The sequence below is a fragment of the Mus caroli genome, chromosome 4 (genome assembly GCF_900094665.2).
Source record: "Mus caroli chromosome 4, CAROLI_EIJ_v1.1, whole genome shotgun sequence".
Taxonomy (NCBI): Eukaryota; Metazoa; Chordata; class Mammalia; order Rodentia; family Muridae; genus Mus; species Mus caroli.
In genome coordinates, this window is record NC_034573.1 from 133741466 (window position 1) to 133752727 (window position 11262).

Consider the following 11262-nt stretch of genomic DNA (forward strand, 5'->3'; position numbering starts at 1 on the left):
CCAGACACAGTAGCCAGGCTGGATGATGAAGAGATGGACTAAACTGAGTAAAGAGATTATAAATTCCATAGAGAAATCCTCTTCTCCACAGCCTGCTGCGAGTCACCTCAATATCTTAAAGATGCTGCACTACACATGAAGGTTGGGAGACCTCCATGAGGACCAGTCACTGGGAATCAGGATGGTGTTAGGACATATTTCTCTGATGAAGTAAAACTCTTCTTACCTAATATATAAACTGTTCTTGAAGTGTAAAGACCTAGATAGCTTAAGGTCACATCTTGTCTTTCTCACTTTGATATCAGATCTCTGAGTGTTTATATGTTGCAAATAATGCTTCCAGCTGAGTTTAAATACAAGGACATAGTTCCTGAAATGTGACTGTCTTGGTATTCACTTGGTCCTCCTATTCTTGACTGCTGAAGAGACCTGTGTTCTCCATATATCACTCAGTTGTTATGTGAATGTACTACATACAAATTTGTTTTACAAAACTTGAGCACTTTTTGCAGCCCCATGCTTTGGGTTCCATTTATGAGACCTGTTCATTAGATGCAAGGAAATGCTCAAATATGACACTGACTTAATTATGGTGATGAGGAATGAAGAAACCAGACACAGGTACATAAATACTGTGAATTATTAGGCTCTGTGTTTTTATAGAGATATATCACTAATGCAGAAAGTCATTACATTTATTGTATGCAGTCCACAGAGGGGAACAATATCCTCATGGATGTATGCCTCTATGGTAACACACTACACAACTACAAAAATTCTAGAGGAGAAAGAGTGATTGACACTTTTTGCAGATGCAACATTCGTTCACCATCTCACAGGAGGATCTTGCCTTTAGTGTGTCTCAGACATTAAGGTGATTGATATATACATACTCCTTCCAGCAACATATAATAACTTAAAATTTTATCAATCCCCAATACTAAGCTTCCATTTCTACATTCCACAGTTAATCCAACAGAAAGTATTTTTCAAAAAAGCAATGTTGTGTCTCCAGATTATAAACATAGGACCCACCACAGTTATAGCATTGGGTTGTAGCAAAAGTGACCTCCTTGGGCTGTCTTTTGGCCCTGAGTATATTCAGGAGCTCAGGACAAAACTTTTCTAATCTGTGTGATAGTATTATATCTCTGCTATCATAGCACTCCAGAGGGGCAGAATACAGCTCATGAGTTAGCTGGCTAAGCTTGGATGTGTGGTATAGAATTTTTTTTTCAGGAAAAGCAGAGAGAGTTCATTGTCATAGAAATTGACTTCAGTGACTTGTTAACACTGACTTATGGCAGGCAGTAGGCTGTTGAACTGAGATTCTCCCATTTCACATGACTTCAATATCAGGCCTTCCAGAGTATGTCTAACTCTCTCAAGGAGAAACCCAAGAGGCTCAAGGAGTAAATGACTTAAAGGTATATTACTACGGTCCAGACATTTGAGCTCCAAAATATTCAGGCAGTAGGGCAGGTAATCCAAGTCTGACTGTAAGAGGTAACAGTCAGTGATGCAAAGTATCTCGAAGGGCTTTTTCAGGCACCTGGAGAGAGAAGAAATGTTTGCTTTCAGGCAAATGGTATTGAAAAGGGTGGATTGGATTAGCAGGTAAGCAGATGACATTCTCCAAAACTTATTCTGACTATACATTGAAGTCAACCCCACCCTGGACATGGCCTTCTGTTGTCTGCTCACAAAACTCAGACCATTCTAGTCAATATCCTGTCAATATCAACATGATTCAGGACCTGGCAGGAAAGCACACCAATGGATATATCAGGCCAACTTGGTGCATGTAGGAAGAACTACCTACTTCAAATAAAATTCAACTACTTCCTATTGCTATTTTTAGATGTTCTCAGAGGTCCTGTTCCTCCAATATCCATGATCCTGCCTTCACCATGAAATCCAGTGNTGCATATTTCTCATCTACTCAACCTGTTTCTGGACTCAAAACATGAGCAACGAGGGCAATGATTATGCCTGGTCATATATNTCTTATCTCAGAGCCCATCTTCTCTCATATGCTATGTTTCTAATATTGCTAGTTTATGGTGGCCAGACCATTATGGACTCCCTAGCTTGCAAAAATAAAAATAACCAAACAAAGGAAAGAGAAAATCAAAGAAAAACTATGTGCTTTCTGTGGTCTACTAGATCCCCTCAGTCCTTACATACCTGAGACATTCTTTCAGGTTGCCTTCTATAAAAGGGACATCATTTATACAGAGTTTCTTGAGATGGTNGTGTGTGGGAAGTTGAGATATCAATGTGATCACTTTCTCCTCATCAAGATTTCTAGATTCACCCATACTGACAGTACCTTTGATTTCATCTAGTTTGAGTGTAATAAGATTGTTTATCTGTTTCAGGTAAGGGTTAAGAAAATCCAAATCTTCCAGGCAAAGACAACATAACTCCAGCTCTTGTATACANTCTGCATGTACAATTTTGAAGATTTCTATAACTGTGGTGTTGGTTAAGCCCTGAATCTTCAGCTTTCTACAACATAGATGAATAGAATCTTTTCTCTGATGGGCCCACTGCAACAAGTATGTAGCACATTCACCAAGACTGCCCTCCATGAGTTTGAGATGAGTTATCACCTTCAATTCTTTCTTCACCCTACAGTCAGGCTGTTTCTGTTCCATGAACTCTGATAAGCCATCAACTTCATGGGATCCAGGTCATATTCCATGCAAACCATAGTCTGTATTCTTCCATTTGATCTCTTTGAGTTTGCACCTAATGTGGGAGAAATGAGTAAAATTTTCAGTAGGTAAGTGATGACATATACTATAGTCTTAATTTTTTCACATTTCACACTTCAGCTTTTTCTTTTAAAACTTTGCTTATTCCTGTGCCTAGAATAAAACCCTGAGCCTCATGCTGAGAAAATGAATAGCATTCTTTGTAAGAAGGACATCTTTCACGCTGTCTTACTTCCCTTCATTCCAGGCCCCATAATCTCAACCTCATTTCACTTGAACCTTTGAGGGATGCAGGGGAAGGTCCATTCCCCTTTGGGTGTGTTTACTCTTTTCTACCTTCACTATTAAACATTATTTGCCCAGATAGCTGAGACTGACCCCAAGGGACTACACCCCTCAAAACCTCTTCATCCAGAAAAGAACAATACTGACTATGGGGTGAAGAAAAAGTTGAAGATCAGAAGCCTTTGATCCAACATTGGACAAATATTCTCTTTCCCTAGTTGCTCATTCTCAGCACTCAGAGAACCTTCCTCCAACCCCAGATGATCCTGCCTACCTGCAATGAACCATTTTTGAAGTCAGTATATCTATTCCCTGAAGAAGAGCCTTCAATGTATCCAGGGTCAGGTTCTTTATCATCATTCCTACAGAAAGGTATGGGAAGGGCCACAAGGGTATCATGGCCTTCAAGATCTTAGTATGACCATTAATGAAGGCCTCCTCAAACATCACTGGGAACAGCATATTGGGTAGGTCCTTGAGAGCAGAAATGGCCAAGGCCTCCTCCCTCAGTAGCCTCTGACTTGCCAGTTTCATGAGGGAGGGTGGGGAGTTGACATTCATTGTGTCTTCTTCCAAAGAGTCATTCTAGGGAAGCCAGGAGAAAAATATAGTACTAATGACAAGAAACATCGGAAGCCTTTTGGTCCACTCAGGGAAGTATGAGGGCTAGATCACTCGTGCTGAGGATGCAGAACTCAGTTTACCAATTTGAGCATGCTCAGTTGTTTTTTTTTTCTTTGTTCTTTGAAATAATAATAATAATAATTTGATATAGATCTTTACCGAATGACCTATATCTTTTGGCTGTCCTAAAACTTGCTTTATAGACCACAGTAGACTGAACCCAACAGAGAATTGTGTGCCTGTGCCTCACATTTTCTGGAAATACATGTGTGTTCAATCACTGCTCAGCCTGTGCCACCATAGTATGTCTATCCATAACTTCTTGGTCTTGATTGCTTTGATTTTAAAGCCATAGTTCTCTATGGTAGTGTGAAGGGTCTCCATAGTTTCCTAGTTCCCAAAATCCACATCATATTGCAGGCACTGCTGGGGGAATAAATCCCACTGGGAAGGGATCACTAGGATCTCTGAAGCCTCAATCAGTTGTTGGATGATGAATAGACTGTGCTTAGCTATCCAGGCCCTCAAGGAAAATCAATTTCCAAAGTTTCCACAATCTTCATTTATCCAGCTACATTGCATGGAATAAGTTACAGCATCTTTGACATTCCCATCATTAGTTGTTGACATCAATCTTTGATTATGACCATATAGGCCTTTTGGAGAAGGTGTTGGTAAGGTTCAGAACTTGAGGTCTGAAAACTACAAAGCTAAGTAGAGATGGAAAGAAATACTAAATTTAGTAACCCTTCAGTAACCACTGGCATGGTCAGTAACCCTTTATAAAACATTGAGAAAGAAAATACTATGAGGTGGAAATTATAATTCATATGCTGCAGGCAGGAGGCTCACTAGCTCAATGTCATAATTGGTTCCTTCTACAGCACCAGAACAGATAGTCTGAGACCTGTAGAACAAGGAAATACACAAAAAAGGAAGGAAGGAAGAAAGAAAGAAGTAAAGAGGACCAAATTGTTATTTTAAGTGATATTCAGATTTTTCACTGAACAATCAATAAAAAATTGCAAGATTCTTCCTGAAAATTTGAACACATTCTGCATTTCTTCAAAAGAATAGATCATATATCAATCAGCAGATAGGAATACCTTAATTATTTTTTTTATTGGTTTGTTTTGTTTTGCTTGTTTGGGACATGATCTTATCCTCAGCTGTTTGAAACGTGCTATATAAATTAGGCTGCCATTGATCTTAGAGAGTATCCAGCCTCTGCATTCCTGTTGCAGTCAAGGGTGGGTACAGAAGAAGAGGAAGGAGTGAGATGTGATTATGATATTATATCTGTTAAATACACACACACCTACACATGTACATATATCATACATACATACATAAATGTACATGTACATAGACACTACATAAACACATATATGTATGTATGTGTATATATAGGGGTTTCCTGTAAGTTTGAGGACATCCTGAGTTCCATTACAATAAGAGACTATTTTCAGAGACCAGATGGAAATACCATTTTTTTGGGGGGTATTTTTTGTTTGTTTGCTTGTTTTGCATTATTTATTTAAGTATCTATTTATTGATTTGATGTATATGAGTACACTGTCCCTGTCATCCAACCCACCCAAAGAGGGCATCAGATCCCATTACAAAGGGTTGTTAGCCACCATGTATTTACTGGAAATTAAACAGAATCCCTTTGGTAGAACTCCAAGTGTTCTTAACCATTGACACATCTTTCCAGCCCCTTGTTTTCCCTTTTTTTTAAAGACACATATAATATCTGGCTATTTTGACACTCACAGCCTTCCTCTGCCTCCATGTTGCTGGGATTAAAAACACACCAAAGGATGCCAGGTTTGAAGTGGCATAAATGTAATTACCCAAGTCTCTTTGAGTAACTCACATCTGACATTCCAGCCTAGAGTGCCTAGAATTGAAGGTCACCCTTACATTCTTAGTTAGACTGTCTCAAGAAACAAAAGCAAACTACATAAAACTGAAAAATCCCACAGAAACCACTATGACCTAATTAATAATTAGATGTAATTGAGAACACACTTGGATATTCTGGTTAAGCAGACTCAGGTGGGTGAGGTAGGAGAATCTCTGTCAATTTAAGGCCTGGCAATCTTTTATTTATTTATTTATTTATTTATTCATTCATTCATTCATTCATTTATTTATTTATTTATTTATTTATTTATTTATTTATTTATGTGTTTGTTTATTTAATATTCCAGCCATTCCCTCCCTCCCAAAGTCCATTATCTAATTCCTCCTCCCTATTTCTTTCAAGAGGGTGATTCCCTTACCCCCATCCCCTCAGGCATTCCTCTTTTCTAGGGCCTCAAGTCTTTCCCACTGAAGCTTGATCAGGCAGTCCTCTGCTATATATGTACTGGGGGCTTTGGACCAGTCTGTGTATGGTGCCCTGTTGGGTGGCTCTGATTGTACAATCCAGGTTAGTTGAGATTGGTGGAATTACTATGTGGTCACCCTCTCCTTCAGCTTCTTCAATCCAGTCCCTAATTCAAAGGTAGAAAAATCTCTAATGACCAAAGCACTCAAAGAAATGTTCAAAGTCCTTAGCCTTCAGGGAAATGCAAATCAAAATGACCTTAAGATTCCACCTTATGACAATCAGAATGTCTTAAGATCAAAAACTCCAGTGACTGCACATGCTGGTAAGGATGTGGAGGAAGAGAAGACTCCTCCATTTCTGGTGGGGTTACAAAGTGGTGCAACTGCTCTTGAAATCAATCTGGTTGTGCCTCAGAAAATTGGAAACACGTTTACCTGATGAGCCAGCTGTACCACTCCTGGTCATATACCCAAAAGTTGCCTCACCATACCACAAGGATACTTGCCCATCTATGTTCCTAGCAGTCTTATTTGTAATAGCCAGAAGCTGGAAACAACCCAGATATTGCTCAACTGAAGAATGGATACAGAAAATGCAGTTCATTTACACAATGGAATACAATCTGGCTAATAAAAACTGAGGACATCAAGAATTTTGCAGTCAAACATTTGGGACAGGAAAACATCATTCTGAGTGAGGTAATGCAGACCCAAAATAACATGCATGGTATGTACTAACTGGTAACTGGATATAAGCCCAAAATTACAGAATATCTATGATACAAGTCAGGGAAACTAACATAGCAAGAACTCATCTTGAAAAGGAAGAACCACCAAGTATTACATATTATGAACAAAATTTCAAGTGAGGACAAGGCTAGACTAGGTTGCATGAGATGAGGTATCCTAATGGAGCTGAGGTGCTTAGCTGATCTGGACAATGGCAACAGATCACCATATTCTGGCAGGGAAAAGCTGCAACTGCAGGCTTCAAGAGATTGAGAGTTTCTCTGCCTACTATGACTCTTTATATAGCTTTCAGCTGAACCCTCCCTTTATAGCCAACACCCTCCCAGCCAAAGTGGGCCTCTGTTTCAATTGTCTCTAGCCACTTGCTCTTTTTCAGATTTGGATGCTGAAGGTAAATTAGATCAGATCCTTACAAAAGAAGATTCTTGGGCCAGAGTAAAGAACTGATCTATTGATGCAAAATGTTTTGGATCATGCCTTTCATCACAGCAATTGTAAAGCAGAGACAGGTGGATCTCTGAGGTCAAGACCACTTTTATACTCCACGCATATAGCACTTATCCAAACTCATTGTGACTCTACATTGAAGTCAACTACCAGGATATGGCCTTTTGTTTTCTGCCTACACAGTTCATAGCATGCTAGCCTGAGGCCTGTGAGTATCAGCATGGTCGTGGCATGGCAGGAAACCACAGCAATGGCTGTGTAAGGCCAACATGGTGCATGTGGGAAGGTCTCTTGTCAACTCCATAAGCTCTCACCCTTATCCTAGTCCCAGTCCAGTGATTCCTGTGTTTCCTCCTCCGTACTTGTGCCCCTCATGGAAAATGAGATTGAAAAAAACCAAGTTAGGGAGCACATGGGGGAGCCATCTTGATTCCTGGATCCCACAGAGACTGGTCTGAGCAGGTGAGAGTGTGGACTACAGAAGCTAATAGCGTCTGGGACAGGCGGAAGCCACAGAGCTTCTGGGGTAAACCCCGTTTCGGGCTCCAGACATCTGGGNACCTTCCCTGCCAGAGGAGAGTTGTCTGCCCTGCCTGGGAGGGTTTTGCCAGAGCACCTGGGGGAGCCATCTCTGGTCCATGATCTGTGAGAGACTAGGCTGTGTAGGTGAGACTGCCAACTACAGAAGCTACACATCTTCTGGGACAGGTGGAAGCAACACAGCTTCTGGGACAGGCCCTGTTTCAGGCCTTCATCTTCTGAGAGGAGGCAGGTCTGAACGCCAGATATCTGTGCAACTTCCCTGCAAGAGGAGAGCTTGCTTGCAGAGAGTACCCTGACCACTGAAACTCAGGAGAGATCTAGTTTCCCAGGTCTTCTGATAGAGGCTAACAGAATCACGGGGGGAGTAACAAGCTCTAACCAGAGACAAGTATAACAACTAACTCCAGAGATTACCAGATGGCTAAAGGCAAACATAAGAATCTTACTAACAGAAAACAGGACCACTCACCATCATCAGAACCCAGCACTCCCAGCTCAGCCAGTCCTGGATACCCCAACACACCTGAAAAGCTAGACCCGGATTTAAAATTGTATCTCATAATGATGGTAGAGGACATCAAGAAGGATTTTAATAACTCACTTAAAGAAATACAGGAGAACACTGCTAAAAAGTTGCAAGTCCTTAAAGAAAAACAGGAAAACACAACCAAACAGGTAGAAGTCCTTAAAGGAAAACACAACCAAACAGGTGATGGAATTGAACAAAACCATAGAAGACCTAAAAAAAAAGGGAAGTAGACACAATAGAGAAAACCCAAAGTGAGGCAACACTGGAGATAGAAACCCTAGGAAAGAAATCAGGAACCATAGATGCAAGCATCAGCAACAGAATACAAGAGATGGAAGAGAGAATCTCAGGTGCAGAAGATTCCATGAATCCATCCCATAATCAGCCTCCAAATGCTGACACCATTGCATACACTAGCAAGATTTTGCTGAAAGGATACTGTTATAGCTGTTTCTTGTGAGGCTATGCTGGGGCCTAGCAAACACAGAAGTGGATGCTCACAGTCAGCTATTGGATGGAACACAGGGACCCTAATGGAGGAGCTAGAGAAAGTACCCAAGGGGCTAAAGGGGTCTGCAACACTATAGGTGGAACGACAATATGAACTAACCAGTCCCCCACCCCACCCCCAGAGCTCATGTCTCTAGTTGCATATGTATCAGAAGATGGCCTAGTTGGCCATCATTGTGAAGAGAGGCCCCTTGGTTTTTCAAAATGTATATGCCTCAGTATGGGGGAGCACCAGGGCCAGGAAGTGGGAGTGGGTGGTTAGGGGAGTGGAGGGGGGTGTATCTGGGGGACTTTTGGGATAACATTTGAAATGTAAATTAAGAAAATACCTAATTAAAAAATAACAGCTATAACAACAACAACAACAACAAAAAAAAAAAAACAAAGAAAGAAAGAAAGAAAGAAGAAAAAACCAAGTTGGTAATTCTTACCTTTCTCTCCTATGTAGGCTTTCCCAACATTCATTTGTGTTGGATGCCTTTTTCTTTAAATTCTGACACTGGGTCTCACTACACAGCCCAGAATAGTCTGAAAGTCTACAGCATCCTGTCTCAGTGTGCAAAATCCTCATCTACCACAGAAATTAAGAGAGAGGAGAAAGGGAAGGACGGAAAGCAATGCAAGCTGAAGTATTCAGTGGCATGCCTCTCTCAGATTCACAGTCTCCCAGGGTACTCTTAAGTTAGCACATGGCTGCAGAGACGCTTAGAGAAAATGTAATGTTTTGGTTCACTTTTAAATTTCAGACACAATCTGAATGTGCAGCCAGGTGATAATCAGTTCACACACCTTCTACCAATTCTCCAAATTAGTATAATAAAGCCCACTGTCACACAGAATTTTATAATAACTTCAAAAGCAAAGAGTAAGTTCATACATATCAGAGATTCTCCTCAGTCCATCATTGACAGAATCAGTGTGTGGAAAGCAGGACCTAGGTTGTAGGGCATAAGGCAAGTAGTACTGCCTCATTTGAATGACTTAATCAGTGTCTTTTTGCCAAGACAATAGGCTGGGCACAATGCCTTCTCCTGAATAACCTTTGCAAAGGGAAATGGGATTCAAAGGAGCAGGGTTTGCTACCTGGTGAGACAAAGGTTAATTTTATCTGGGTCAGTTCTTATGAGAGCCTCCATACCCTGAGACTGATGAGTGTTTGGACGTGAGACAGCTAGAGAGTACAACAGTGCACAAGTAATTCTCTAGTATTGCAGATCAGGGATTCTGGCCTTCTGGTGATTTCTGGGATGGGGAAGACTTACAGTTCCTAGGACACAGCATGAATATATTGCATCAGAGTGCTTTACCAGACCCCTTCTGACTCAGACATGTCCCTGTGGACAGGTATTTTCAGTGATGTCCATAGCTCCTGGATACACAGAGCCTAAACGCAGCCCAAGGCAACACAAGGCATAGGAACCAACAGCTTCAGTCCAGTCCTATCAGCACACAGGTATTAGGCAGGAACCTGAAGCTGTAATTCAATCCTGTAGAAAACATCAGGGTTGCCAGTTGGCTTCAGGAGATGCCACGGAAGTAGCAAGCTGGTACAGGAATCTCACAGGCAGTTCTTGGCAAGTTTCACTCAATAGCAGTATTATCACAAATTGAGGTCAAGTTTCCTATGTAAGGCAAACCAATACATGGGTGCTGTTAGCACAAAATAGTGGCTAGAGCAATCCAAACAAAGCTCACTGTTGTTCTTCCACTGTGTGTGGGGTCATATATACTCCTTTATCAAGCAACCTTTACATTCTGCTATATTAAATAATCCCGTCACCTGTGTCTGTTTCAGGAAATTATTCTTTCATGTGTCTGCTTTAGGGAGACATTCTTTCACCTGTGCGTCTCAGCAAAATATCATTAAATATAAATCACTTTCCAATAATCTAGAAGTCTCTACTTCAGTAGGGATGTAGATGCAGGGAGATCTCTGAGTTGCAGGCCAGGATTTTCTACAGAGGAAGTTCCAGTATACCCATCAATACACAAATAAACTGTGAAAAGAAGGAAAGAAACAAAGAAAGAAGGCCAAAATCCAAAAAATGGAAAATTAGAATAAAAAAGCTTATATATGAAATGCATTTGTGAATATTTAATAACATGATTGTTTCAGTCTGCTGGGCATAAATAAAATACTGCTAATAATTTTAGTGCTCAGGTCTTTTATATGCATTTATTTATTTGTTTATTCATTCATTCATTCATTCACTTATACATAAATTTCAGGGGTGATGACCTCATTTGTCACACTTAAAGTTTTTCTCATTTTAAATAATGTGTATGTGTGCATCTTTAATGAGAAATGTTAGCATAGATGAAAATTCCCAGAGTCTAAAGTAGTTGGATCCCTCTGGTTCTGTAGTTTTAGGTGGTTGTGAACTGATATGGGCACTTGAAATTTTACTNGGGTCTTTTGAAAGACCAGTCTGTGGTCTAAACATGTGAGCCATCTCACAAATATTAATGAAGATGTGGTATTACTTTCTACAGATATGAATGGCTTGGGAGTTCCTA

The 11262-nt window shown here is 40.5% G+C and overlaps 1 pseudogene; it reads right to left on the minus strand.

Annotated features, from left to right (window-relative positions):
* Window positions 1-1040: 1040 nt before the first annotated feature.
* LOC110293445 lies at window positions 1041-6924 on the minus strand (annotated as a pseudogene).
* Between the last annotated feature and the right edge of the window lie 4338 nt (window positions 6925-11262).